This window comes from Chlamydotis macqueenii, chromosome 1 (assembly GCF_036417535.1).
Source record: "Chlamydotis macqueenii isolate bChlMac1 chromosome 1, bChlMac1.mat, whole genome shotgun sequence".
NCBI classification, from domain to species: Eukaryota; Metazoa; Chordata; class Aves; order Otidiformes; family Otididae; genus Chlamydotis; species Chlamydotis macqueenii.
Window position 1 is genome coordinate 46,257,156 of NC_141556.1, and position 26,076 is coordinate 46,283,231.

At 35.2% G+C, this 26,076-nt stretch overlaps 1 protein-coding gene across 2 annotated transcripts in view; it reads right to left on the minus strand.

Annotated features, from left to right (window-relative positions):
* The window catches only part of MGAT4C (MGAT4 family member C), a 425,968-nt gene that overhangs the window by 47,772 nt on the left and 352,120 nt on the right, over positions 1 to 26,076 (minus strand). Inside the window, exon 1 of one of the 2 annotated variants that reach the window (XM_086740061.1) lies at positions 19,573 to 19,613. The exons of the other annotated variant lie outside the window; for it this stretch is intronic. The gene's annotated coding sequence lies outside the window, so the exon portion shown is untranslated. Of the gene's footprint in view, positions 1 to 19,572; positions 19,614 to 26,076 lie in introns of those variants that run through there. 2 annotated transcript variants of the gene reach the window in all.

Genomic DNA, 26,076 nt, shown 5'->3' on the forward strand with positions numbered 1-26,076 from the left:
CTTTGCTGAGAGGACTGACTCAGTGGAAGACTTTGCATCAGTCATATCACTCACTGCCAGCTGTTCTCTATGAGACTACTACACAGCCCCATGTTACATGGGGAATTGTTCACTCACATGCTCACTCTGCAATGGTGCACAGCAAAGGTGAAATTCCTCTGCAGATAAAGCACAGCATATACAGTGCAATATGGAAGAAGGAGAAAAGCAAGGGAGATGAGGAGCTGGCAAACAGCACAGACACTGAATGACCTATTGGAAGATGAAAAACACATGTCCACACAGGGCAGTCATCCTTTCTCAGTTTTGCAGTGTATACAGCCATAGGTCTGGGCTGAGAGTCCTTTCAGAACTCCCTTTCACCTCCAGCTCTGGAAACACCAAGGAGGCTCTGCATTGCTTGTACAGTGAACAATCAGGGTTCTTTTCACTCATGTGCAATGAAACATTTCTTGTATCAGAAACAGTGTGGCCAGCAGAACTAGGGAAGTGATTGTCCCTTGGTACTCAGCACTGGTGAGACTCCAACTTAAATAGTATGTTCAGTTTTGGGCCCCTCACTGCAAGAAATATGTTGAGATGCTGGAGTGCATCCAGAAAAGAGCAATGAAGCTGGTGAAGAATCTAGATAACAAGTCTTATAAGGAGAGGCTCAGGGAACCGAGATTGTTTAGTCTGGAAAAAAAGGAGGCTGAGGGGAGACCTTACCACTCTCTATAACTACCTGAAAGAAGTAGCAAGGTGAGTGTCAGACTCCTGAATAAGGAAGATTATAATGAGCAAGAGTTGGCAGGAGTTCCTCCATGTTTCATACTCTGATTCATTTTGCAGTTCACAGGCTATTGTGGAAAACTGTCCTTTCAAGGTAAATGCATGGTTCATGATGGAGTTATAAAAAAATAAATATTTTGCTATCCAGGAAGAAGCATATAAATATAAAACATTCTTGAAGCATTTCAATTTTCTGAATACATATTTAACAAAGGACTCAACAGTTTAATTGAGCTAAAACTGCCTGTGGTGACTTAGAATTTTTTAACTTGGAATAATCAGAACTATTATTTTTCATAAGATCAGTAAATGTGACTGTCAAATATGACAACAATGTAAGTGTAAGATCTGTATTAATAAACAAAGATTTTCTCTTTATTTCTTTCAGTCTTAAGCCATTCCTGCTGGTTTTGATGTTTTTTTTTTCTTAGATTAACTATTGGATTAGTGGAAGGAAGATGAGAAAATGGAAATAAATTTTATTTCAGTTGTTTAAATGGTAAACATATGTATCTTTTAAGACTGGCAAATGTGGGCTGTATATTTTGCAAAAAAAAAGCATGTAGATCACACTTAGAAGAACATGAGGGCTTGAGTGGTAGAAAACCAGGAAGCTAAAGGGAGATTGAATGATAGCATAAACATAAATTCTCATAGGTATGTTATAGATTCACACCTGGCTATGTTGTGTGAGTGAACAAAATCATTGGATAAATATAAGAGCATTGAGGGAGGCATTCAGTGAAAGGTGAGGTATGTACACACAATGCAGTATCATTAATGGAAACATTAATGTCTTTGAGGTAGACATAACTTGAGAAGACTATTAAAAATTGAAAGGGTTTCAAAAGGCACTGCAAGAACAATTTGGAGTATACAAAATATACTTGATGTTAAAAGTCTCAGTTTGCTTTGGTTGCATGGCCGAGTATATTATTATATCTATCAAGGTTCTGAATGAGGAAACAGTTTTGAAGGAAAAATAGCTAATGTTATTTATAAATGTTTGATTAACTAGAATAAAAATTAATTACTCCCCTCTCCATTTTTTTAAGAGCATGAAATGAAACATTTACAGAGCTATAGTATTTAAACCATCATTATTAGTCATTAAAATAAATTGATTTGTTTATTAAGTTCTTGTGGCATATTTTTTTATTTAGGAAATCAAACTTAGTGTTTAGCATGGAAATTTCTAAATGAGGAATCTGGTGATATGCCAGATACAATTATCTTTCCTACTTTGATTATCTTTTTTTGAGATACAGATAGGGCTGAAGTAGTTTCTCACAGTTTGGGAATGTCCGAGGTCCTGACTGTTAGTAATTTGCCTAACTTATGTGGAGAACAGGCAAGTAAGCCACAGTGCAACCCACTGCCATATTGCGTTTCTTGCCCAGATGTGGAGAGCTTTTAGAGTGTGGCATACATGCACTTCTGGCCCACAAATATGCATTTTCCATCCTTGAAAAGTAGGTCTCAGAGGGACAGAGACAGGGTATCCCTGTGTGTCAACATCCATCTGGATCTTGCACTTAGAACTCAGTTCCAAAATGTAGATACGAGCTGTGAAGATTTTCACTAAAATATTCTTTCAGAGTATTTTCAAGTTTAATTTCAGACAAGCTTGGAAAATCCATTAAACCTGATCTACATTGTTTGCACATAGTTCATATTGTACTGATTCTTATTAGGTCAAACACTAAAGTGCTAATTTATACCAATTTCTTAAGCAGCCTACACAATAATATATTATCTTTGCAGATATTTCAATTAATGAGAGCCACGTAGAGTCTTACAGTTCCCAAATGACTCTCAGTGAACAGAATAATGATCTAACAGTTTTTCACTAATTCCTGGGAAATATATGTATATCTATATATCTAGAAAGTCAAAATGCTAAGCAATTACTGATTATAGATGGAACTCACTACCATTGTGCAATAATTTTACAAATACATTATTAAATTCAGAAAACTAGTGAAAGCAATGCTATGGTTGATGGCAATTGTAAGTCAAATGCTACCTTATTGTTAGTGAAAGATTATTGAAACATTTTTTTTTTTCCTACAAGTGCTTTTACATGCACCACAAAGCTTCATTTTAGGACCATACAGTGGACTACTATCCATTTCAATTGAAAAGACAAGAGCTAGCTAAGTAATTGATGGAAAATATGTTAATATAACCTAAAATTTTGTAGTCTTAAACATCAAAAATTAAAGGGTTATCAATCAGTTTCTCTAAGGGAAAGAAGGAGATGTCACTTTTATATATCCTCTGAAAAAGTGTCATGTATTTACATTAAGGAAAATATATTTGACTCTTAAAACCGGAATATTTTCATGAGGTAGGTAATCTTTCAATAGCAAAGCAGCAAAATATCAGACCTGATACCTAACTCAGGAAAACTGAATTCAATAATTATTGCCTACAGACTAGCTGTGTCAGCTTGGTCAAGACATTTTAGTCTGCTTCCCAGTTTCAGGGTAACCAAGATTTTAGAGGAATCATCTGGGTTTTTGACCTAATGCTTTACAACTGTATAAGAGGTATTGTATCCAAAAGAGTCCACAAGATACTTCACATTTCTCCATTCACTGTAGGTCAGAAAACACTCCTCCTATCTTACAGAAAACTTCCACAGAGCAAAAAGATCTACAGAGCAAAAGTTCTCAGAGTGGGAATATAAACTTCCTTGAAAGTAGGGAGGATCAAAGGCACTAGTCAGCACACTACATCTCTGGGTTGGATTTACTAGACAAAACTCTCAAATGTTACCAGGAAGTCAGCTGCACCTCAAATTGCAGGAGAAAGTAACACAAACGCAAACAAAGCTGTCAACAACTCATAGAAAACTCTAAGAAAAATTCTTTCTTCACCTATTACCACCTTCAAAACATGAGCTTTTTGTCTTTGTTAAATCCTTTTGTTGGAGAGCTACTGTTATGAGCTGTAAATGAGAGAGAGCTCTGTAAGCAAGCAGAAACCCTAAGACCATCAGAGGAATTATTTGTGGAATCTCCAACAGGTCACAGAAGGTAGAAGGGAGACAGACTCTTACTGTAACCCTCAGGCCTTCAATATGATTTCTGAGCATGACACGGGTCCTCAGAAGTAATTTGGTGACAACATTTTGTGAAGGACCCTTAAGACACCTTTAAGAGCCCTTTCAAGCCCATGTGATGGCAAGAAGTATTGAATTTTCAAGTTTATAGAACTTGTGTTTAAAGAAAAAGAAGGGGTCACTATCCTTTAGAGTTACAGGGGGAATTAATAGGTTATAATCAAACTGGCATACACTGAATAGATTAGGTTGAGGGTTTTTTAATATAAAAATACCAGGTTTTCCTTTTAACTCCTATTTTAAAGATAATTTTAATTTTTAATTTATTTTGAAATTCAATTTTAATGCAGTTAAATATGTACATATCCATTACATTATGCATATGCATAGACATTACATGTATGCATATACACTTACACTTAGAACAAAACAGAAGACTGAATGCAAGTTAAAACACTCTCAGTTTTTAGTGCTTTCAGAGTTAATGTTTTGTGAGAAATATCCTCTGGCGGATGGTCTTCAAATAAATTTTTCGTAGAAGGAAATAAGAATGTGATCTATTATAACTACCATATCAGAAGAATTGAGTAAATGATTCATAACGCAAAGCCTCAGTACATAATTGTCCAAATTTCTTACCAAGAACACTGAAATGGACTGTACTATTTTGAGTAGTTTTAAAGACCAACACTACTATCAAACTCCTCTGTACTTTTTGTCTTATGAAATATTAATGTAATTCAACAAAAAGCATCCAAATAAAATTTTAAAAAATCTCAGTGAGAAAATACCAATAAGGAAGAAGAGCCTTACGTAATTCAACTGCCACCATCTGTAGTTAAGATATTGGACCATCATCCTAAATATTCTAGTTTGTAAAAAAGATCAATGTCGCTCACAGAAACATTTACTATATGTTATGTCAGGAGAATACAAAACTAAATTCCTCTAAGATATACACAGGGACTGTTTTGAAATCCATTTGTTTGTGCTGGTATTGTTTCCTTGGGCTATTCTAGCTAGCCTACTGAATCAAGGCATAGAATTACAAACAAAAATCTACTTATCATGAAAGATTTTTCCTTTTTCCTCTAGGTACTGCATTTGTTATAAATTTGCTCTATACACAGGCTGCACTGCCCAGCTAATCTCTACACAACAGAAGCAGTTTTGAAGTAATGTATTAATTCAGGCTTTACCAAAGAAGTTGTCCTTATTCCCATCATACCCTTCACTAGAGTCTGATAACCTCTCACCTGCATGATATCTGAATGTTTTTTTGAAAGAAAGAAATCTAAAACACTTGTCTATCTGTCAGCATCCTATAGGCTGGAAAAAATTCAGCTCCATGGGGCTCTATTAGGGGACTACGGTTTGTTTATACCTCTTCTTCACACAGAGGCCTTGTGGCAACAAACATTTCTTCTCAGTGAACCCGCACTGTGTCTCCATGGTCTGGCAAGACTGTAGCTTAGCATGGAGCATTCAGTGATTCTGGCAGGGAGTCTTGGAGGAATACGGGTGAGAAAGGGGAAAAAAGGTTATTTTTAATACTATGGAAACTCCACTAAATCTGAACAGACTATCACAAGACAAAATGAAAGCACTGCATCTAGAAAGTACGTTACTTATCAAACAGAGAAGTCAAATCATAACATTTTTGTCAATTGCACAAATAAATGTTTGTGAGAATCATCTGTAATAGGAAACTAGCATACTAAAAAAGCATACTAAACATTAGTGTGGTTTTTTTAAAAATGGTATAATACAGTGTCGTAGTTCAGCCCCGATCGGACCAGACTACGCAGTCTCTCTCTCACTCCCCCCACCTTCCGAGAGAACAGGGAGAGAAAATATAAGGAAAAACGGCTCGAGGTTTGAGATAAGGACAGGGAGAAATCCTTAAAGTTACCGTCACGGGCAAAACAGACTCAACTTGGGGAAAACTATTCATTTATTACTACAAACAGCAGGATAATGAGACAGAGAACAAGATAACCTCCATCCACCCCTCCCTCTTCCCAAGCTTAACATTATCTCTACTACCTTCCCTCCCCGAGCGGCACAGGGGGAAAGAGGGAATGGGGGTTGCAGTCAGTTCATCATATGTTGTTTTACGCCGCTGCTTCATGGTCGGGGGAAGAACTCCTCACATTCCTCCCCTGCTCCAGCGTGGGGTCCCTCCCACGGGCCACAGTCCTTTGTGGAACTGCTCCGGCGTGGGTGATCTCTTCCACGGAGTTCAGTCTCTCCAGAACAGCTGTCCCAGCGGGCCCTCCACGGGCCACAGCTGCCTTCAGGCATCCACCTCCCCCGGTGCGGGGTCCTTCACGGGCTCCAAGTGGATCTCTGCTCCTCCGTGGACCTCCATGGGCTGCAGGGGGACAACCTGCTCCACCATGGTCGTCACCACAGGCTGCAGGGGAATCTTGGCCAGGAGCCGCATTACTCCTCCCCCTCCTTCTGAACTGACCTTGGTGTCTGCAGCCGTTCCTCACAACAGGCTGGTAGGTGTCTCTCAGGATCTTTTTTACATCTCATTCACTTCTCATCTCCTCTCCACTTCTTGCAGCCAGGCTGGACCGAGTCGGGCCCAATCGGCTGCCTGGCGAGAGGCCAGAGGGTGAGGCCTGCAAGGCCCATGAGGCCTGCGCCTCCCCCTCTGCGCCTCTGCCCCCGCTCAGCTTCTTCACATCTTCTCTTCTCTCTCACTTTTTTTTCTGTTTTCCCATTCTTAAATACGTTATCGCAGAGGCGTTATCATGAGACATTCTGCTACCAATCGGCTCGGCCTTGGCCAGCAGCGGGTCCGCCCTAGGCCTGGCCAAGTCCCCTGAACAAAGGGGAGCAACTTCTAGCAGTTTCCTACAGAAGCTACCACCTTAGGCCCCCCCTCACTAGCAAAACCACAACATACAGTCATGAAAACAAGCTTTATCTAGCGTTGAATCAGAAGGTAAATATATTAAGTTTACCAGTGAGCCATAAAGTTATGTATATGTACATACATATATACATATACAAATATGTATATATAGCTATATCATTTTTAGAAGTATATGATGCCTTTTACCACATAGGCCTCTATTAAAATGTATGTTGCAGTATTTACTTTCCTTTTTTTCATGTTACTGTGGCTTCAGTATTATTAATTTTATATAGCAGTAGCTGAAAAAAGTAGAGAGATTAAATCCAAGAAAACTGTAATAGTGTCATAAACAGATTTCACTAAAACACTCACTGAAAATTAAAAGAATACTTGAAGTCAGAATTGGAATGTGACCTTGATACACACTATAATTCTGGTGTGATCTACTGACCTCAACTCAACACTCAGTACTCAGGGAAATAAATGAAAGATAAGACACTATATAATAGTGATCTATACTTGGAACTAAAAATAAGTGATGATAAAGTGATGATAAAGAAAAGACTCTTAAATTTTGACCAAACAGAATTCAGATGCCACAGGCAAGGTAAAGAACCCTGAAGAGAATGATTGACAAACATATAAAAGAAACAAGAATGCTACAGTACTCTAGAGAGAAAACCAAGAGGAAAAACATATAAAAGGAGTTCTCTTGTTTTGATCAGATTGACTGCTTCTAAAAGACAGCTAATAGACACACAGGAAAGTAAACTAATCCAATTTCTTACTATTACAAACAAAATTACATTAAAAGATCAGTACTAGTGCGCAAAGTCATCAGTTAAAAATTAGGAAATACCTCAACTGTCTCTGCCTATTTACTCTGAACTTGGCCTCTGGGACATAACTCTTACAATAGCCATACAGTCACAAGTTTGTTTCTGTTTATCCTAAGGGAACACTGAGCTGCTCTTTAATTCCATAATTGGTGAACAAGAAGCTGACATGTTCTGCTGCAGATAGGAAGGCTAAGCGATTAACTGAGCATATTTTTCTGAAGTGTAATGCACATTTACTTCAGTCATGAAACAGGAGCAAACTACAGGATTAGTGAAGTGGTATGGTTGCTCCATCTGCTCAGCCTTTGCTTCTGTGTTGATAGTGCCCCATTTGAGTATGCCTTAGCAGAAGCTGGGGTAGGACCACCATTTCATTTAATTTTGTAAAATAGACTTATTGGTTAGTAATGTGGTTTAGCCATCTAGCTGGAATTAGAGCTAGAAACAGAAAAATAAAAGGCTCTGCACAACATTAGCCCAGACCATGCAGTTCCTGAAACATTAAACATAATATGGTTTAGTTTTAACTCAGTACATCCATTCAAAATTAAATGTATGAAGAAAATCAACAGTTTTAATTTAATTTCTTGATGCCGAGCACATATAATTGCCAATAAAATCAATAGTAGATGCAAATGATTGGGATCTCTTAATATTTTTTCTTAGATTTCATACATCTTAACGTTAAATGAACACCTAATTAAAAACAGTATTAGACAGTTTTTTGAAGTGCTGTAGTAAGTGGTTTAGAAATATCTGAGTCCTTAAGATTACATTAGACTTATTTTTATCATTCCAAAGATACTTGGAACATGCTATAAATTAAACTGAAATAACTATGTTTTTCATCCGTATAGGCCCATGTAATGGTCCACTAAAGTCCAATCACATCTGAAGAGGCATGGAGATGGGTGTTTTAATATTACTTCGAGCAATGATGATTTATCTGTAGTGAGGAAAGAAAAATATTGTTTTTTACATTTAGTGCAACATAAAAAAAGGGAATTATAACCTATGAAAAATAAGATTTTTCATGCGGGCACAATAATAGGAAGATATGTGTTTGCTCCCAGATTCTACAGATATATTTATATCAGTGTAGTAGAACCAGTTACAGAAAGAGATCGGAGCACAGGCTTCTTCATATTTTGCAGTTTATAGATTCAAGACCTCCAATACTATGGGAAAGAAAGCCCGTTATGAACATAGTAGAATGTTTAAAAATATCCTTGAAAAGCTGAAGCTTTATTTACTAAACCAATGTCGTTACATGCTGACAAGATCACATCTCAGCAATCTACCAGTGCTAGCACTACTGTCATTAGCTGGTATTAACATCATACAAGAGCTAATGAACAGCACCACAGCTGCTCATGGAAGCAGGATAGAAAATGCATTTGTTACCACCGTGAGGCTTAGTATTAAACTTCACGCTGTGCTTTCCTCAAATGCTAGCTAAAACTGCAATTGTTCTAAAAGTTGTATTATTATAATTTTCTCTTTGATAACCACTCAGGAGAAGGAGTATCCCTGAATATTTGCATGACTACTAATCAACGAATAGTTATGTTTATCTCTCACTAATAACGTGGCAGTCATAGAATGCTAGAGCTCTAACTACACCATCAGAGGACAATATGGCTAGGTTCAAGCATGCCAAGTATCATGACCTTACTTTTTTTTTTCCATTTACTTCTAAGTGTAGTATGAGCTCACAGCTTTGTTGCTGGCAAAAAAAGTCTTGATTTGGGAAATTTCACTTAATTTAATTTATAGCAAATTAACGTTCGCTTTTAATTACTGACTCATGTATTGAGAAATGAAGAAGACATAAACTGTCTCAATTCTCCTTCTTCTTGCCACACATTGTGCTTAGTCCTTTCAGCTTCCACTGCCCAAAGCCTGCCATTTCTGCCCAGTACAAGACTCCATGCTGTTTTCTGAAGTCCTAAACTGAAAATATCTGCAGATTTATTGGGCTGTAGCACAGATAGCATTGCTTAGGCCTGGTCCAGTGCACCGGGAAGAGGACTGGATCTGGCATTAAGACCCTGACAATCTTCCCTCACTCTGAACTGATTTGGAGCTCAGAATGTGAGGCAATGTGGACTCACACTTGACTTATAAAGAGGATCTATTCTTGTGTGGTCATTCTGTCTCAACAAGGAAAGTCCAAGTTCTGTAGGCTGAAAAACCTAGCCTAAATTTTCCTCAGTTATTTCTTTCCCTGGATTTCCCAAAAACTCTAGCTGTGAGTAAATATTATACATTTTAAAACCTCACTATTTTCTAAGAATCTTTCCAGAAAATATAAGAATTTTAACAAAATATTAGTCAAAGGTGCAGGTATTGTCTGGAAAACTTCTTATGTTGACTCTACTTCACTGAAGACCGTTTTCCAAAAAGCAGAATGGTAAATGAGATTTAGAAATTCAGAGCTGAGTATGCATATTAAGTGCTTATGCTTTAACAGCTTAGAGTAATTTTCAGATTCTAGGAGATAAAATAATAGCATATTGTCCAGTATTTATTTATTTGTTTGTTTGTTTTGTGCTGGGCTGCTTTATAGAAAAAAATTATTCCGTTGTTGTTTTTCAGCTGGAGTGAAAGAGATACTAAAGAAATCTTCCCACAGGTACAAGTTTAATGCTAACCAAGACAGTTGAATTAAAATGTAATTAACCACATTGCTATTTGTCTTTTTTTAATTTAATACTAAGCAATTCTTTCCTCTGCTTCATTTAGCACTTAATGTTATGCACGTATTTTTATCCCTGCAGTGACTGCAGTTATGTAAACTAATGAGTTAAATTTTATCCTATATTCATCTTAGTCATATACATTAAATATAAGAAATGAATGCTGTAGAAGTACTTTCCATGATGATTGTCAGAGAGTAGGAAAATATTTATCTGAAAAGCTCTCCAGTTGTTAGCAGCTAAATTCTATGAGACATTATTTGATTATAGCAACACTTATGCAAATCTGGAATAAATGCAAATGGAGCTACCCTGGCTTTAATGACCAGAAGCTGATCCTGACTTTAGCAAAAGATTCAAGTAGTGCTAAAATACAGATCTCAAACTTCCTTAGTAATAGGAATTTAGCTTTAAAGAAATTTAAACTTGAATTCAGTCTTCTGGTTGATTCAGCTTCACTTCTAGAGATACAATGTAACAGAAAGGAAGGATATGAATCTTGGAATTCTAACTGGAACCAAGATCCCAGAAAACACAAAAATGTCCCTGAGATTTATGCATCCATTCCACCAGGAAAAAAAAAAGTTGGAAATACCATACTACATACCAACAATGTAAAAATTTATTCTGGGTTCAAATGGAGATGAAATGACCAGTTGAATGCTTGTGGAGAAGTTGAAAAAAAACCACCCCAAGAAAACAGAAAAAGAAAGCAAAGAAAATGTGGGAAAATAATTAACAACGGAAAGGTAAGATATAATAGCATTTTAAATATGTAAATAATCTTTTTGAAAAATAAAACAGACTAAATATATAAAGCTCAGAATATTCTTAAAATACGTTGATAACTTTTTAAGGGAAAGGGGAGGCAACACAAAGGACAAGAAATATAGAATCTCTATAGAAATAAAAATAGTAGAAGTAAAGTAGAATAAGTAGAATACAGAATAGAATTAAGTAGAATAAAGTAGAATAAAGAGTAAAGCTGGCATCGTAATTACATACATATAATAAGCAAAGATAGCTTGTAAATTAGAAGAAGGTTAGGTTCTAGAAAAACTTTCCAATATCAGTTAAAGGATTAAAAAATAAACTATTTAAGATGAAGATGGATCAGTTTAGAAGAGCAGTTGTAAGGCTTGTCAACTGCAATAGACTGGATTCAGTGACATGGAAAACTCTTTCCAGTTGAAGATTTCAGTTCAGCAAGTGGAAGAAATTATGAAGAGATAATATTCAGCTTAATTGATTTTTCTTCTGACTTAAAAATGGAAGAACCTAAGAACCTGAATATTGAAAGTACTTAATAAGAAATAAGGTTCGAAAGGAAAATAATATACTTTAAAAAGTTGACCTCTACAAGTTAAATATTTAATTTCTCTTAGAAAGAAATTAAGTAGCAAAAGGAAATACAGTAAGCTGACATTCACTAGAAAGTCCTATATACACAAAAGCTAATGAATTCAGTCCAAAGGCAAGAGTAAAGCATAGGTATATTTATCTGCTTCAGTAGTAATTTGGTGACAGTGAAATCAAAAAGGTCATTCACAAAGTAGGAACAATGATATATTACTAAAGATGAATATAAAGAAACAGGGCAAGTATGCAAGGATAAAGTCAGAAAGGTTAAGCAGATAAAAGAGTTACAGTTCTCTGAGAATGTTAAAAGCATAGAGTAAGAGATGATAATACAGCAGATACTAAGATGAAGAGAAAAAGAAAGCCTAGTACCATTACTTATCAGGGACAAAAAGCATTCAAGTGGACTACTCTGAAGAGCTAAAAAAAATTAACGGAACCTTTTTTTCCTTTGTTTCTAACAAAAAAGGTTATGACCAGATACTCAATACACACACACACATACAAAAAAAAAAAATTGAAAGACTAGAAATAAATGCTGGAAGAGAGAAAGAACAGATTAAAACCGATGTTAATAAATCAAATTATTCAAAGAGAAGGATCTGATAACACATCACTGATGACTTCTGAAAAAAAAAAATCCAACCTGTTTTTGGATTTTTGGATTTTGGTTTTATCCAAAAAATGGAGATTGGAAAGATCCTTGGAAGGAAGAAAACGTTGAGATAAAGTTAAAGAAAGACATAGTATCTCTCTTCAATAAAGGGAGGACAAGCAATGCCTGGGGAATCACAGATCAATAAGTCTAGCCCTGATGTTTGAGATTATACTAGGAAAAAATATTAAGACATTATTTATATATTTACTTGTAGGATAATAAAACACTTAGTATCCCAAATTGTATTTCTCTGTAAATGAAGATATGTGATTTTCTCTTCAGTGAGAGGCAATTCTTACCCTTGCAATGTACTGTTTGAGGGAGTGCTCCACCAGCCAAGTACAAAGACTGTTTTAACATGTCATAGTAACAGAAATGAGGCAGTAAAATCACTCTGAAATGAATCTATATTGAAACACTGGTCTCATTTCTCACAGCTGACAGTTCTAACTGTCCAGCCAGAGATCAGATTTTTTGTTATTTGCTGGGTTTTTTGATTTTTGCTTTTTTTTTTTTTTACTAGCCTATATACGTTGCATTGCTTCCCAGTTTCAGTAGGAAAGGTGGAAAATTATCCCTTACAGCTTGAATTATAATCTGACAAAATAACATTCCAGAAAGCTTTTAGGGAAAAAAAATACTACTTGCTAAACCTCTGTTACAGTTCTTGTTCTGTCAGTATCTCCTAAGAACTTGCAGTCCTCCGAAAAAAAAACCAACTCTATTTTGGCAAGTTTTTGGATCTCACTTGCTGCAGACTAGTTCAGTTTCCAGCATGACTGAGTTTGGTCTGCTCTAGACCTACACACAATATGAAGTTCCACTTCTATGAAACTTTTAGGTCAAATCAGGCATACCTAGTGAGTTTAGACACTTACATGCCAATAATCTAAAAGGAATTAATGTTTTATATTTAGGCAACTATTCTCTATCTGCATTCTGTTTTAACTGCTTAAATTGTTTCCTTGGTTTTGAATAGTAATGATGTATTAATGATGTCTAACTATTTTTTTTTCTCTAAAATAATGTAAGAGCTATATCTTTGTGTTGCAAATGTACCCTGTTACATATTGTGAGACCACTGAGAGTTTTTTAAACCTTTTGCTATAGAAGAATCATCACAGGAAATTCTGTACCATTCTATGCATGGGAAAAAATGTCTTGTCAGTCCACCTAATTAATTGTAACGTGGTAAAGACGATGAGAATGTATTACAGAAAGATTAAATGCTTTCAACCTCTCTTTTGAAAGATCAACAGTGGCATTTCAATGTAAGAAAAACAATCCAGGGGGAGTCAAGCCCTGAAGAGCTCTCGAAAACCTAAAAAGACAGCAAATCAATAAGGCCTGTAATTATTGGCACAGAGATTTAATGAACTGTAAAACTTTGGTGTAACAACAAATTAAAACTCCATTAATGTCCATGGGTAATGAAGAACAAAAAAGGATTAAAAAAATATACAGTATTTTCTTTTTTTTCTTTTCCCATACAGTTAATTCAGATTTTTTTTTGTTGTAAGAAATAGCTGAGGAAGACTTTAAATGGTAATTTTAATGGGAATCTAAAGCTTATTATGAAGCAAATCTAAGCATTTTTTAATACTTCCCAGACAGATATGGAATTTTAAGCTAGTAACAAGTTTCACTGAAAGGACTTGGAAATTAATATGAAACATACTACAGGCAGGTTAATTGGGTTCATTTTATGAAAGCGTATTATAAATTAGCTAAACTTTTTTTTTTTTTTTTTTTTTTTTTACAGAATAAAAGGTCTTTGAAGCTATTGAGCTCAATCCTGAAATGGAGAAGGATCTGACTGACAGCAGTGTGAACTGGGAAGCTAGTAGTTTACATGTGGATCACAGGATACTCTCAAAAGTATTTGTTGTTCATGTAGGATTAATCGGACAACTTTGACAAATATTTGCAGTAGAATGAATGTCCTTCTTGTCTTACTCTATGATCACTGCTGGATAAGTCTTCCATTTATTCTAGGCCTTTCCTGTTTTTATACAAACCAAGCTTCTGACAGAAAATATTATTTCCTGTGACACTGTCACATACATAATTTTTCTTGTATTCCACAAACATGTTACTAATTAATTTAATTTGATGAATGTTAACACAATGTACAACAAAAGATAATGACCCCTGAGTAGAATATTAGTCATGCAATCTATCTACATGTATAGTGATATCTAAATATTGTAGAATTTTATTAGATAAAGCACACAAGGTACAGCAGAGAAGTAGTTGTAGACCTTAGATTATCTAAATACTAAGAAAACAGAATGGCACCAACAACAGAGGTAAGTATTTAGCTACCAATTTAAGTAAATTGCAATACTAGGGAAGGACAGATCACATCGCTTTTAGAATTTATTTTGAGAGTGTCCATGTAGAAAAGACATGCTCTAGGATAGAGTATATATTAAAAAAACCTTGAGAGCAAGATTACAGTATTTAAATAATAGCTGAGTGCCTGCATAGTCTTCACAAAGGAATCTCAACTCTAAATAACTAACTCATGTCCTCAATTCTAATTCAGGACACTTTTCTTGCCTGTCATTCCCCCATGTGCTGAGAAATGCCCTCCTGGTAACGGCAGCAGTCCACGTCTTTCTCAGTAACTGTCTGCTAACCCCTTGGCTGAAGAACCCTGTTTCCCCAGTGGCAGCTTCATTTTCTGTCAAACTTTGAAAAAATGCAGAAGAAAGCATCACTTGGGCAGCTATTTCTCCTTCCTCATGGGAAAATGGGAGAGAGAGAGAGACAAAAATTATGCATGAGTTGAATTTGACCTCAGATCAGGCTGGACCATGTGTTAGATGGTCTTAGGAGGATATTGAGAAGATGACAGCTAAGTACTGTGGTTATAAAGATCAATATTCTAAGCATTTCTTGTTAGTAATATGCCATATATTTTAGACATTTTAAATATTTAATGTAAGTTAAATGCAAAACAAAAAATCACTGCTATTAACCATCAAATATTTGAGGATATACTGAAGAAAAACATTCTGCTTGCACCATCTCTTAATCAATTTCTGCAATGAAGTTTGAAACGACTTGATTCTGACAGAATGCTAAGGGATAACAGAGATGGGAGAGAAGCCATGCCTTAGGAATGAATCACTGCCAATCACAACAAAAATCTATTCCTGTGGAAAATCTACCTTTTCCTTCCAAAGGGTATGCTTTGCTGATAGAAATTGCCTAACCTATGGCATGTAAAACCCAAAGATACACTGTGTGATTCCTCTCAAGTTAGATTTGAAATAAGAATGAGTTTTTTTCTGACCATGTTTGGGTGGAAAATTCACATTAGACATAAGACTACTACTTTCCTTAAAGGTCTTCCTCAAGAGCCAACAGTGGATGTCTTTATATATCCTGCCCTGGGGTAGATCTTACAGTATAACTTAATTAAGTTGATTTTGTAGTGCAGAAATAGCCAAAGAAAATTTGGGATTTTTTTTTTTGCTATATTTCATCATTCCTAATATACAGTTCTGTGGCAAGATATAGCTCTAGGAAAATGTTAAATCTTAAATGGCTGATGTGATCTATGCAGACTTGGACAATGATTGCCTATTATCTAGAAACAATAAAATAAAATAGACTTTATCCTTAGCTATATGGAAAACTGTTCCCCCAAAGCCAATGCACAACAGCTATGAGGAAAACAAAAAAAAAAGATTTCATTTTGTGTTAAATGAAACTATTAAAAAAAAAAATTGCTGGGGGGAGGACACTTGGCATAGTTAAACACTGGCTTTACCTACTTAATTCAGAAACTCGAGATAATTTAATGCAATGCCATTTGATTTAAAAGTTCAGGATTCAGAATAATCAACAATATTTAGACAGAAGTATAAAATTAGATTAGAACTGTGTCTGATCAATAACAAAGTGATTGGATGAGTCTAACTGAACTGTCTGGCCTAAAACATAAAAAGAAAGTTGTTGTCACTACAGATCTGAGTCGGGCCCAGCCTGACCAGTCTTTGGTCTCCAGCAATGCCAGTCAGAGGAAGTTCTGAGAACTCCATACAGGGTTATTTTCTGCAGAAAAGATAGAAACATTGCAAGTCTCAGCTTAATTTTTCACAAACTAGGAGTAGTGTAAGTCTGAAATAATTTTGCCTAATATTCCTAAATTTATTATTATTTTTTTTCTCCATAAGTATGAAAACTAAATATTCCTATTAGTTTTACAATGAACAAGTGCTTTCTATTTCTTTCATCCTCACAACTATTATAATTACAAAATATACCAGGAACATGTCCTAGTTATTGATCTGTCATTAATAAAGTGTAATTTCTCTCACAATTAAAGAAAACAAACCTATGGAGCAAGCCAGTGTGGAAACCAAGAGGGCTTTGCAAAAGTGAAAACGAATGTATTGACTTATTTGGTCAGAAGTTTTGTATGTTTTCCTTCTCCTTTATTTTGTCTTCATTGTGTTTGTGACATTTGTTTCCATCTGGGCTCACGAAGAAATGCATTCATTTCATAGCACCTAAAGATGTATTTTTAATTCTTTTAAAAACAGCCACAAGGACTTATTAGCCTTCAATTACTTTGTTTGCCTCCTACGTAAAACATTTAGTGCTATTTTGCTTTTTATTATGCTAATCATAAAAATTCCCTTATGTGGACTTGTTATTTTTTGTTTCAAATCTGCCTGTAAGCTTCGTCACTATGTGTTTCTCAGTCCCATCATTTTTATACTTGTTCAGCTTTTACTACATGTTGTACTGGGCGCAGGTGCCCAGATGGCAACAGGGTGGCTGCAGGGGTAGCCTCTGTGAGGAGATGGCGGGGCTGTCCTGTGCTGGACACAGCTGGTTCCAGTCAGGTCCAACCAACCCACTGCAGGGCACAGCTGAGTCCTGCAGCCAAGATGGTGGCACCTCTGGGAAAGTGTATTTAAGATGGGTTAAAAATACCACAGAGCAGGGAAGAGTGAGGGGAAAAAAAAAAGGAAACAATACAGGGAACATCAAGGTCAGAGGAGAAGGAGATGCTCCAGGTGCTGGAGCAGAGGAAAATTGTGAGCAGGAAGGAGCAGAAGAGGGGAACTGTTACGGACTGACCACAACCCCCGGTTCCCCATCCCCTTGAACTGCTCAGGGTAGGAGATAGAGGAATTGAAAAGGAAAGAGTGAAGTTGAGCGCTGAGTCTGTGAAAGGGGGGTGGACAGTGACATTTTAAAGTTTTTGTTCTTATTTATCACAACTCAACTGTATTTTAAGAAATTGTATTGTCAAGAAATTTAATTAATTTTTCCCAAATTTAGTCTGTTTTGCCTAGGATAGTACTTGATAAGCAATGTCCCTCTCTTCATCTGGATCCTTTAGCTTTCTCATAGTATTTTCTCTCCCTGTCCCACTGAAGAGGAGTGGATGAGTCACTGGATAGGCATTTTCGCTGTAGTCAGGGTTAAGTCACCACACACATCTACCTTTCTTTCTTAAAATAGTTCTTATGCTATCTCTTGCCTACACTACTGAGTCTATCTGCAAGGTTTATTCTCCTTTGGATCTTGTATTGTCTTTATTCATGCAGATAATGTCCATCTCTTTGTGATTTGTGTTCAGCTCTCCAGGACTCTGTTGCTGCACTTTTTATTTGAACTGATCAAAATCTTTGTTTCATGGTCCTTCCTTATCAGTGCCAGTTATCTCCTGATTGATCTGGGACGAAGCTAAGTAGAAATGGTACAAAAAGCGGTTCATATGGAAAAGACTATAACAGAAAAACATCTGTGTAGTAATCATGACCAGAAGTAGTCTGCCTGAAATATATGGAATTACTAAGGGAATTGCTGTGTTAAATGAGAATGAACTATCAAATTTAAACCCTGACGAAATGAAGATTTTAATTACATTAGATTTCTGTATACAGAAGTTGTTACAGCCACTGGACCTAGTTTGTGATCTACAGTAAGACTCTCTCAGTCCCAGATCCTGGGTTGTCTGATCTGTCTTTTTCAGAATACCCTGATTGGGAAATTTATTGTAGACACTTTTATTTATTCAGACAAAAAACAAGCTACTTCACAATTATCTGGATAACAGATCATAAAGCTGCCCTGCATTAATGTAGAGTTGATTCCTGACATAGGCAATTTGATTAAAAGTCTCCATCAAGATTAGAGAGCATGTTTAACAACTGTGACAACTGCTTTTAGGTAGGAATGACAGCAAACCATTGTAGTGTCTGTTTGGAGCCAGCCTCTGTATGTAATTATTTTCACATTGACCTTCACATGTTCATAGCTATAGGTAGTGACTTTCTATTATTTGTTTTGCAAAAACTATTTGCTAATTTATTTGAACCAAATTGTTTGTGATTCTGACTGGGAGACAGATATGAAGTCCAGTTCAATTGTATGTTTTGCTAGCATCCAGCAAAACATAGATGAGACAGTGGTGGTTTTTATTGATTGTATTCCCAGACATTGAGGTCATGTGAAGTTATAGCTGAATAAGGCAAATAGGATTAGGTTTGTAAAAGACTTTATATATATATAAATATGCAGGTTATCAAATGAAGAAGCTTAATTGGTGATCCATAATAAATTTGTATTTTAAAGCTTACATTTCTAAATGGGATTTTCTTTTCTTCCTGAGTTTAGTCTATGGTTTACTACCTGTCAAGCTGTGACTTCTTCCGAAATGATATGCATGTTAACTTGCCTTTCCCTAGATACAAAATATGCTAATTTTGACCTATTGTTAGGTAGTTTTAATAGTTTCTTCTGACTAAAATTTCCTCAGCTTTAACTTTTCTCCATAATTCCTGTACAATTGCACACTTCCTCATTGCAACATCAAAATTGCAATGCATTCCACATTTGCATTAGGTAACATTTCTAATTTATTCTTTTTCTTGATGGCAACATGTTGTTCTCTTTCTTTATCTTTCTTCATATAAAAAAAGAAATCAGATAAGAAAGAGGTTTCTTCCTCTCTCACATTATCACTACCATAAAGGACATAAGTAGAAGTTTATACACAACCAGTGGCAACATTTCACAACATTCCTTTACGTAGATTACAACGACATCTCCATAGCCTTTTGAATACAATTCATGATCAAGCAGACTTGCCTTGTTTTTTTATTAGGAAACCCTCAGGGCACAAATGAAAACATCAAAATGTAACAAGCATTTCTTCAGAGATCAAGGAAAGAAATAAACTAAGCAGGTCAATTTGCTGATTTCAGACAAATATTCAAGCAAATTTGTAACTGGGTTCATTTTTTTTTTCATTGTAAATATTATAGTTCAGTAAAGTTTACCTTTATTTTGCAGACAGCCTTAAAACAATTGAAGAGCAAAATGCAATACTCATGGAACAGTATGATTGATACTTATTTTGAAGCCCACCTGCAAGGCATGTTCCTTTTTTTGTAACGTTTCCTTGATGGTTAATGCTGGACTACCTCAGAGAAAAAAAAAATACGTCAACTGAGACAAACAAGCAGAGTTGTAGCAAGTTTTGACTATTCATGCTTTTCTATAATTTCATTGTATAGCAGACCCAGAGTGACTTCAGAAATAAATGAGCCAGTTTCCTTGTGCACTTATAGACTTAGTATCAAGAAATCCCAGATGGGACTAAAAAACAACTCAAGTATATAAATTCAAGAGATCTGAGTCATGACAAGTGAACTGAAAACTATAGGAAAGTTAGTAAGGGTAGTTGTTTTCATTCAATGTAAACAAATTACATGTAAATCCAGCTAATATTCCTTGTGTTCCAATTGTTCAAGAAAATTGACAGATTTTATCTTCAAATGAGAAGAAAACAGGATACAGGTACTTATTTCAAAATTTATTGGTAAATTTCATAAAAGCAACAATTAAAGCATGACATTCTTTACATTGATTCAAAGTAATACTTTATCAAGGTTTTCACAAATTATCATCTCTGGCAATGGCCAAACTTTGATGTGAGGGAAGAAAAAGGGCCCTCCTTTTTGATGTCTTCGAATCGTCTCCTCTCGCTTTTAACGTTTTTTGATATCTTTTAGTAAAATAGATTTTTCACTCAATTTCACTTGTGATATAGGCTTATAAACATACACTAAGGAAATGATTTCTGAATAAGTTACTTTAGCAAATCAGAATAGTATAGAATTGTATTATTATTTTATAGGACTCAAAATACAATGAGCTTATTAAAGCTTGTATTCAAAAAATTCAGAACACTTCCTCTTTTTAAGAACGTTTACCAATGTTACTGTCTTGATCTATGCCAGAGTTGATCCAGCCTAAGTATTAACTGTTCTAAAGCATAGACAATCATCTGCTTGATTTTTTGGGAGTAAAGTCATCAGAAAAGGTCCATTCCCCCTTCTGTGCATATCCTGCACTGCCAGAATGGCTAATGGGAATTATTCATGTTCATATCAAGGAGAAGAATATTCCCTAAAGCATTTTAACCTTCTTTTATGAAAGCACATAAAAAAACCCCTTGACTCTTATAGCTTTTTTTTTTTAACTCTATTTGAACCTTCCCAGAGCTACCATACAGACACTAATAACCTACTATCATACAAAAAAAATAATTTAAATAAAACCCACAGACAAATGGAAGACAAAATATGTATAGAATATTTACAGATCTATCACTGAATGGCAATGCTAGACACCTGGTGCTAAGTGTATATCACCATTCATTTTGTATGCTGTTGTTATTTTTTTTTAATGTAAGTTCTCCACAAATATTCCTTACTATAAAAATTTCAGATGCAACACAGCTGTAACTTTTTTGAGCTCTTTAGTAATGAATCAGAATACACATTATTCAGTGAATAAAAGACCATTTATTACAGACAAGAATGCATTTTATAGGCATTGTAATTTTTTTTTAACTTTCACAGGGAGTTACATTTATTTTCACTTTATTCAAGTGCATATGGCTTCAATTGCAGTGAAGAAAAAAATATGTTCTGGAAAGCCTGTAGGTAGACATTATGATCATGAAAAGTATCTTATTTAAAAGAATTGCTTATTAAACAGTAACTAGCTCCAATTATAGATATTTGAGGCTTCTTCTTTCTTCTTCTTTTTAAAAAATAATTTAATTTTTTTCTTGTACAGCTGCTTGCATTCATACAATTTATTGCAAACTTGGTATAAAATTACACAAAATCCTACTCATGTTTACTTCTAATACACTGTTTAGGACTAAGTCTTGTTCTTTTTATTCAAACCCTGGCTACCTAAATCTTTCCTGAAAACCCTCAACCTGATGAAGTTAGTAGAATTAATCAGTAGTTAATAGATTTAATTAAGGAAGGAGTAAAATTTGTTCAAATTATATTTTATGCTTTCATGACCATTTTATAAACCCATTCTATGTGTTTCTCTCTGCCAGCAGTCTTCAGAATATCACTCTCTTTTCATTATTCCACTAACAATGGAATTCCAGTATAGGAAAAACAGAGTATTTTTAGGTGTTATCTGACCATGTAAAGGAAAGTGAATTCTTACTCCCCTTAAAAAAGAAAATAAAATTAACTACCTCATGACACATCATTTCCTGTGGCAGCCAGGTTTCCAATTACAAATACAGACAGGTATCATAAATGTAAGTTATATTCCATCTACAACAAAAAAAAAAGATGGCAAATTAGCCAAAAATTATATTTGGAGAGCTGAAATATTTATTAAGTTATTGATCAAACGTCCTCATAATTTGAAGTTATTCTTATATAAAAAATGTACTAGGTTTAGCTCGTAGTCCACTTGCTTAAATTGAGAAACCATCAGGAAAATGTCGTTAGGGAGTACTAGGGCTTACTTGAATGCAGAGGGATCTCTCTAGGGCTGTAAAGATGATATTGAACATTTTTCATTACATGCTACTTCTAGTTGTTTCTGGAACAAATGCCAGAGGTGAAGAAAGGCAAGATCTAAGTAGCCCTTCAGCTAGTATAAATTAGCTGGAAACCAGCACTGGATCAAACTAAGGAGTTGGAAAGGTCAGAAAAGTTGGAAGATGCCTTTATTGCTATCTCCGACTTTGTATATGAGTGGCACCAAGTATGTCTTTGGCACTGAGCAAAAACTGAGGCACAGCTTCAGAAAGTATTTAATATTTTTATTAATTGTAGGTAAAAACTGTTCCTGTCCTTGGCACAGTACTTTGGGTTACAATTCTGTAATGCTATGAATTACTGAGCTTTACTGTGAGAGTTAAACTACAGCCAAATTCTTTGGTTTTCTGCAATCCCAGAGTGTGGATCAAAATTGAAAGATTTTATTATAAGATTGCATCCAGCTTCTACATGAAACAATGAAATTATAATCCACAGTGCTTTCACATATGTATATAAATAAAATATAAATAAAAGCATTATATTATTAAAATAAGATTTGTGTTGGTGGCATACCATGCAATTTCTTTGCATACTCAAAAATTCTGCTCAGTGTTTAATGTACAATCATAAAATACCCTATAGTTCTCTGCTATAGTTTTCAGTCCTTTAGGAATAATGTCAAAGGGCATTACCTCTTGATTGATGTTAGAACAATATTGCTCCTTTTTGACAGCATTTAATGATTCAAGTCACTTGTCTGAAACATACTCAGTGGCATTGTCAAGTACACAAAACCTATCTTCAAAAAAAGTACAGAAATGTGAATTTTTTCTTTTGAAGGAAAATGTGAATCCATCTCAGACACTTATTTTTCATACCTGCAGAAGTGTATATGAAAACAAAGTAAACCTTTAATAATCCATTCAAAACTGCTTTCTTTATTTGTACTCGTAAATGTTCTATAAAGGAAACAAGCAAATAATGCGTTCAGGGGCATATAAAAAAGCCATCACAAAAAAAAAAGCAAATGGATTCACTTCAGATATTTTATGAATTAATTTTTACTGAAGTTGCTTTTTCAGTAATTGAAAGTTGAACAAACAGCTATAATATTAACAGTAAATGCTGTTATAAATTATAGGCAGAGGGTTATCAAGATATTGCTTATAACTGTTAGAAAGTCAACAACACCTAATTACAAAACCAGCTATTTTTTCTCTCTTAAATAGTAAAACATAAACAATTTGCTTTCTAAAAAACAGTATTCAGATAATCAAAGTCACTGCCTTTTGATTTTTTATGTTTTGAAGACTTAGCTAATTTCAGATCATTTTGAGGCAGATGTTTCAAAGATATATCTTATTTTACAGTCATGAAAGATTAAAGAAATAAGTCTTTGTATGCAAATACTGTTAAAATAGTTAAGTGAAGGATAATTTATTTATTTATTTTCTCTCCTGAGTTTTAAGGTAAATGGTTTTGCCATATGACTGCTTGCCTTGCTAGCAGCACAGAATACAGACCTCAGATAACACTGAGTGCTTGTATTATAGCTCAGTCAGCTCCTCGGATGGTGTGAATCACTGCACCTCTACGAAGGCACCAGAGCTACATGTATCTACATCAGCTAAAGATCCAGACCTTTATATTCACTAGGCTGCCCTTCTCCTTTTCAGGTGTTTCTACAAGCACTGCTTTCACCTCAGCTACAGGAATTCCATACAGATTCACATACAAAAAATAAAAAGCCCATGAAAACTGAGAGTGAGATTCTGTTTGCAGATGAAGTTGTCTGTATGTAGATATTCACATGTGACTTAGAGATCAGCTCATCTGCACATTAAATATCTACTGTCAGCTGAAATTCCCTCCAGTATCTTTCCATTTGCTGTGCCACTAGGATTCTGCTCTCTTATAGCTTCTGCATTGTATCTGCATCAATGAGGATATCTCAGGTAACTTAGAGCATCTAAAATGACACAAGCTGCTTTCATGCAGGCAACTGACTCACGCTCATTCAATACAGCTAGTGGAGGTTAAGGAGCAGTTCAGCCTTTTGTAACACAGAAATTTAAGGTGGGATTCCAGAGTATAAATATTTGATGCCATTTTTGACACTTTGGGTCATCTGAGGCATGCTTATGTGGCTAAAAGATTTAAAACCTACAGAGACACTCATCCTTCTGAAATGAAGCGGTAAGTGAAGCCTAAGAGCATATCTCACAGGGTTGACAATGGCAGTGGATGCCTCTGGGAAACTCAGTCCTGTGTTTGGGTGGCTGATCCGCTAAATAGCTTTTGAGAATCTATTTGCAACTTTGACAATATTGCCTAGATACCCATTGGTGCCCTAATCTGTGAGTTAAATCCTGCCCTGAGTGACGACAGCAATTTAGCCATAATTTTTCCTAAACACTTTCAAGTGCTATAAATTCTTCTTATAATGGATAATAGGCAAACTCTATTGCTCTGTAGCCATGTGCAGTTCCCTGATTATTGCACCCTGTTTATGATGTACCTGATCTGTAAACAAATATGGGACCTCAGCCAATCTGTTCTGGCAGTAATTTGCTAATTGTCATCTCCAGGTTTGAATTCTAATCTGAAGACAGGAATAACTGAGTAGGCAGTTTATGTGTTTTTCATTTGAAACAAAAAAAAACCCCACATTTTAAATACTTAGAAAATCAGATATTTCCATGGGTCAAATCATAAACCCATAATATACATGTAATAAAGGATTTAAGGCATGAAGACCTCATAGGCCTATTTTAGAAGGTGTACCATTGAGGTGTGGCAAGATACCATCCCTCTGTGTACTGCAGAATCAGGATTTAGAGAAACACTTTTTTAGTGTTTCTCTTAAAATTTTAATATTCATGTTTCTATAGATGAGCTATGGTTTTGTAACTACTAACAACTAGCAACCACAAAGTCAAATATTCTTATTAAAAGTAATGTGTTCCATTTAAGCAAGTAGTCTGTGGTTTGGTCTCATGGAAGACCAAAAAAAAACTGCATTCAGATTAACCCATCTGTTTCCAAATGTAGTTAATCCTTCCATCAATGGCTAAAAAACATGAGTGTGATGGACTCACTGGGTATTCTTTCATTTTCACAGATATGAACTTTACAAGTATGTACAAAATATTGCATGAGACAAATCACAGGTCAGGTAATATTAGTGTGAGAAGTTTGGGCTGGAATTTTTCTGACAGAGCCAAGTTTCACTACAGAATAGTATTTGAATAAGCTACAGACCATTTTGTCTAAAATTTCTACTGAATTTAAGGTACTATTTTGAGATTTTATGTAGGTTCCTGAAAAAAACTTTCTTGGAGTAAGGGATATCAGAGGATGCCTGTTGATGGCACAGGGTTTTTTATTTTTGTATCCAGCACAGAAACGAGCACCTTCAAGACCCTGCAGCTGGTCTGTGGGAATAACAATGGCTAAGAGCACCAAGCCAACTTCAGATGTCTAAGAAAATTAGCCAGCAGAGTCTAAGAAAATTCTAACATGCTGGAAGTTCGGAGGAAAAAAAAACAAACCTGTAAGTAGCTTTAACCCACTTTGGACTCCCCCTACCCCAAACATTTATTGTATATCAAAAACTATGTTTTTCAGCTTATCTAGATGCAATATAGATTACATTAATTTGAAGTTTCGCCAGAAATGTATATTTAGTTTAAAAAAATCTTCTTTTAATTTTATTGCAAATACCTCCCTTTCCTTCAACCAATAATGTACTTGAAGACAATAAAGTGCATGGATATTAAGGCTCAATTTGTAAAAACAAAATAAATTTTGTACCAGAAATCTTATAGGCATTAATAATTGTTGACACAAATTATAGCATTTAAATATGCAACTGGATGACTGAACCTGAAAATTAACTATCTCCACAGTTAGATGCAATTATTTGGTTTAAAATTATGTGTCTACACTGTTGATTCTGGAAATGGCTGCAGGTGC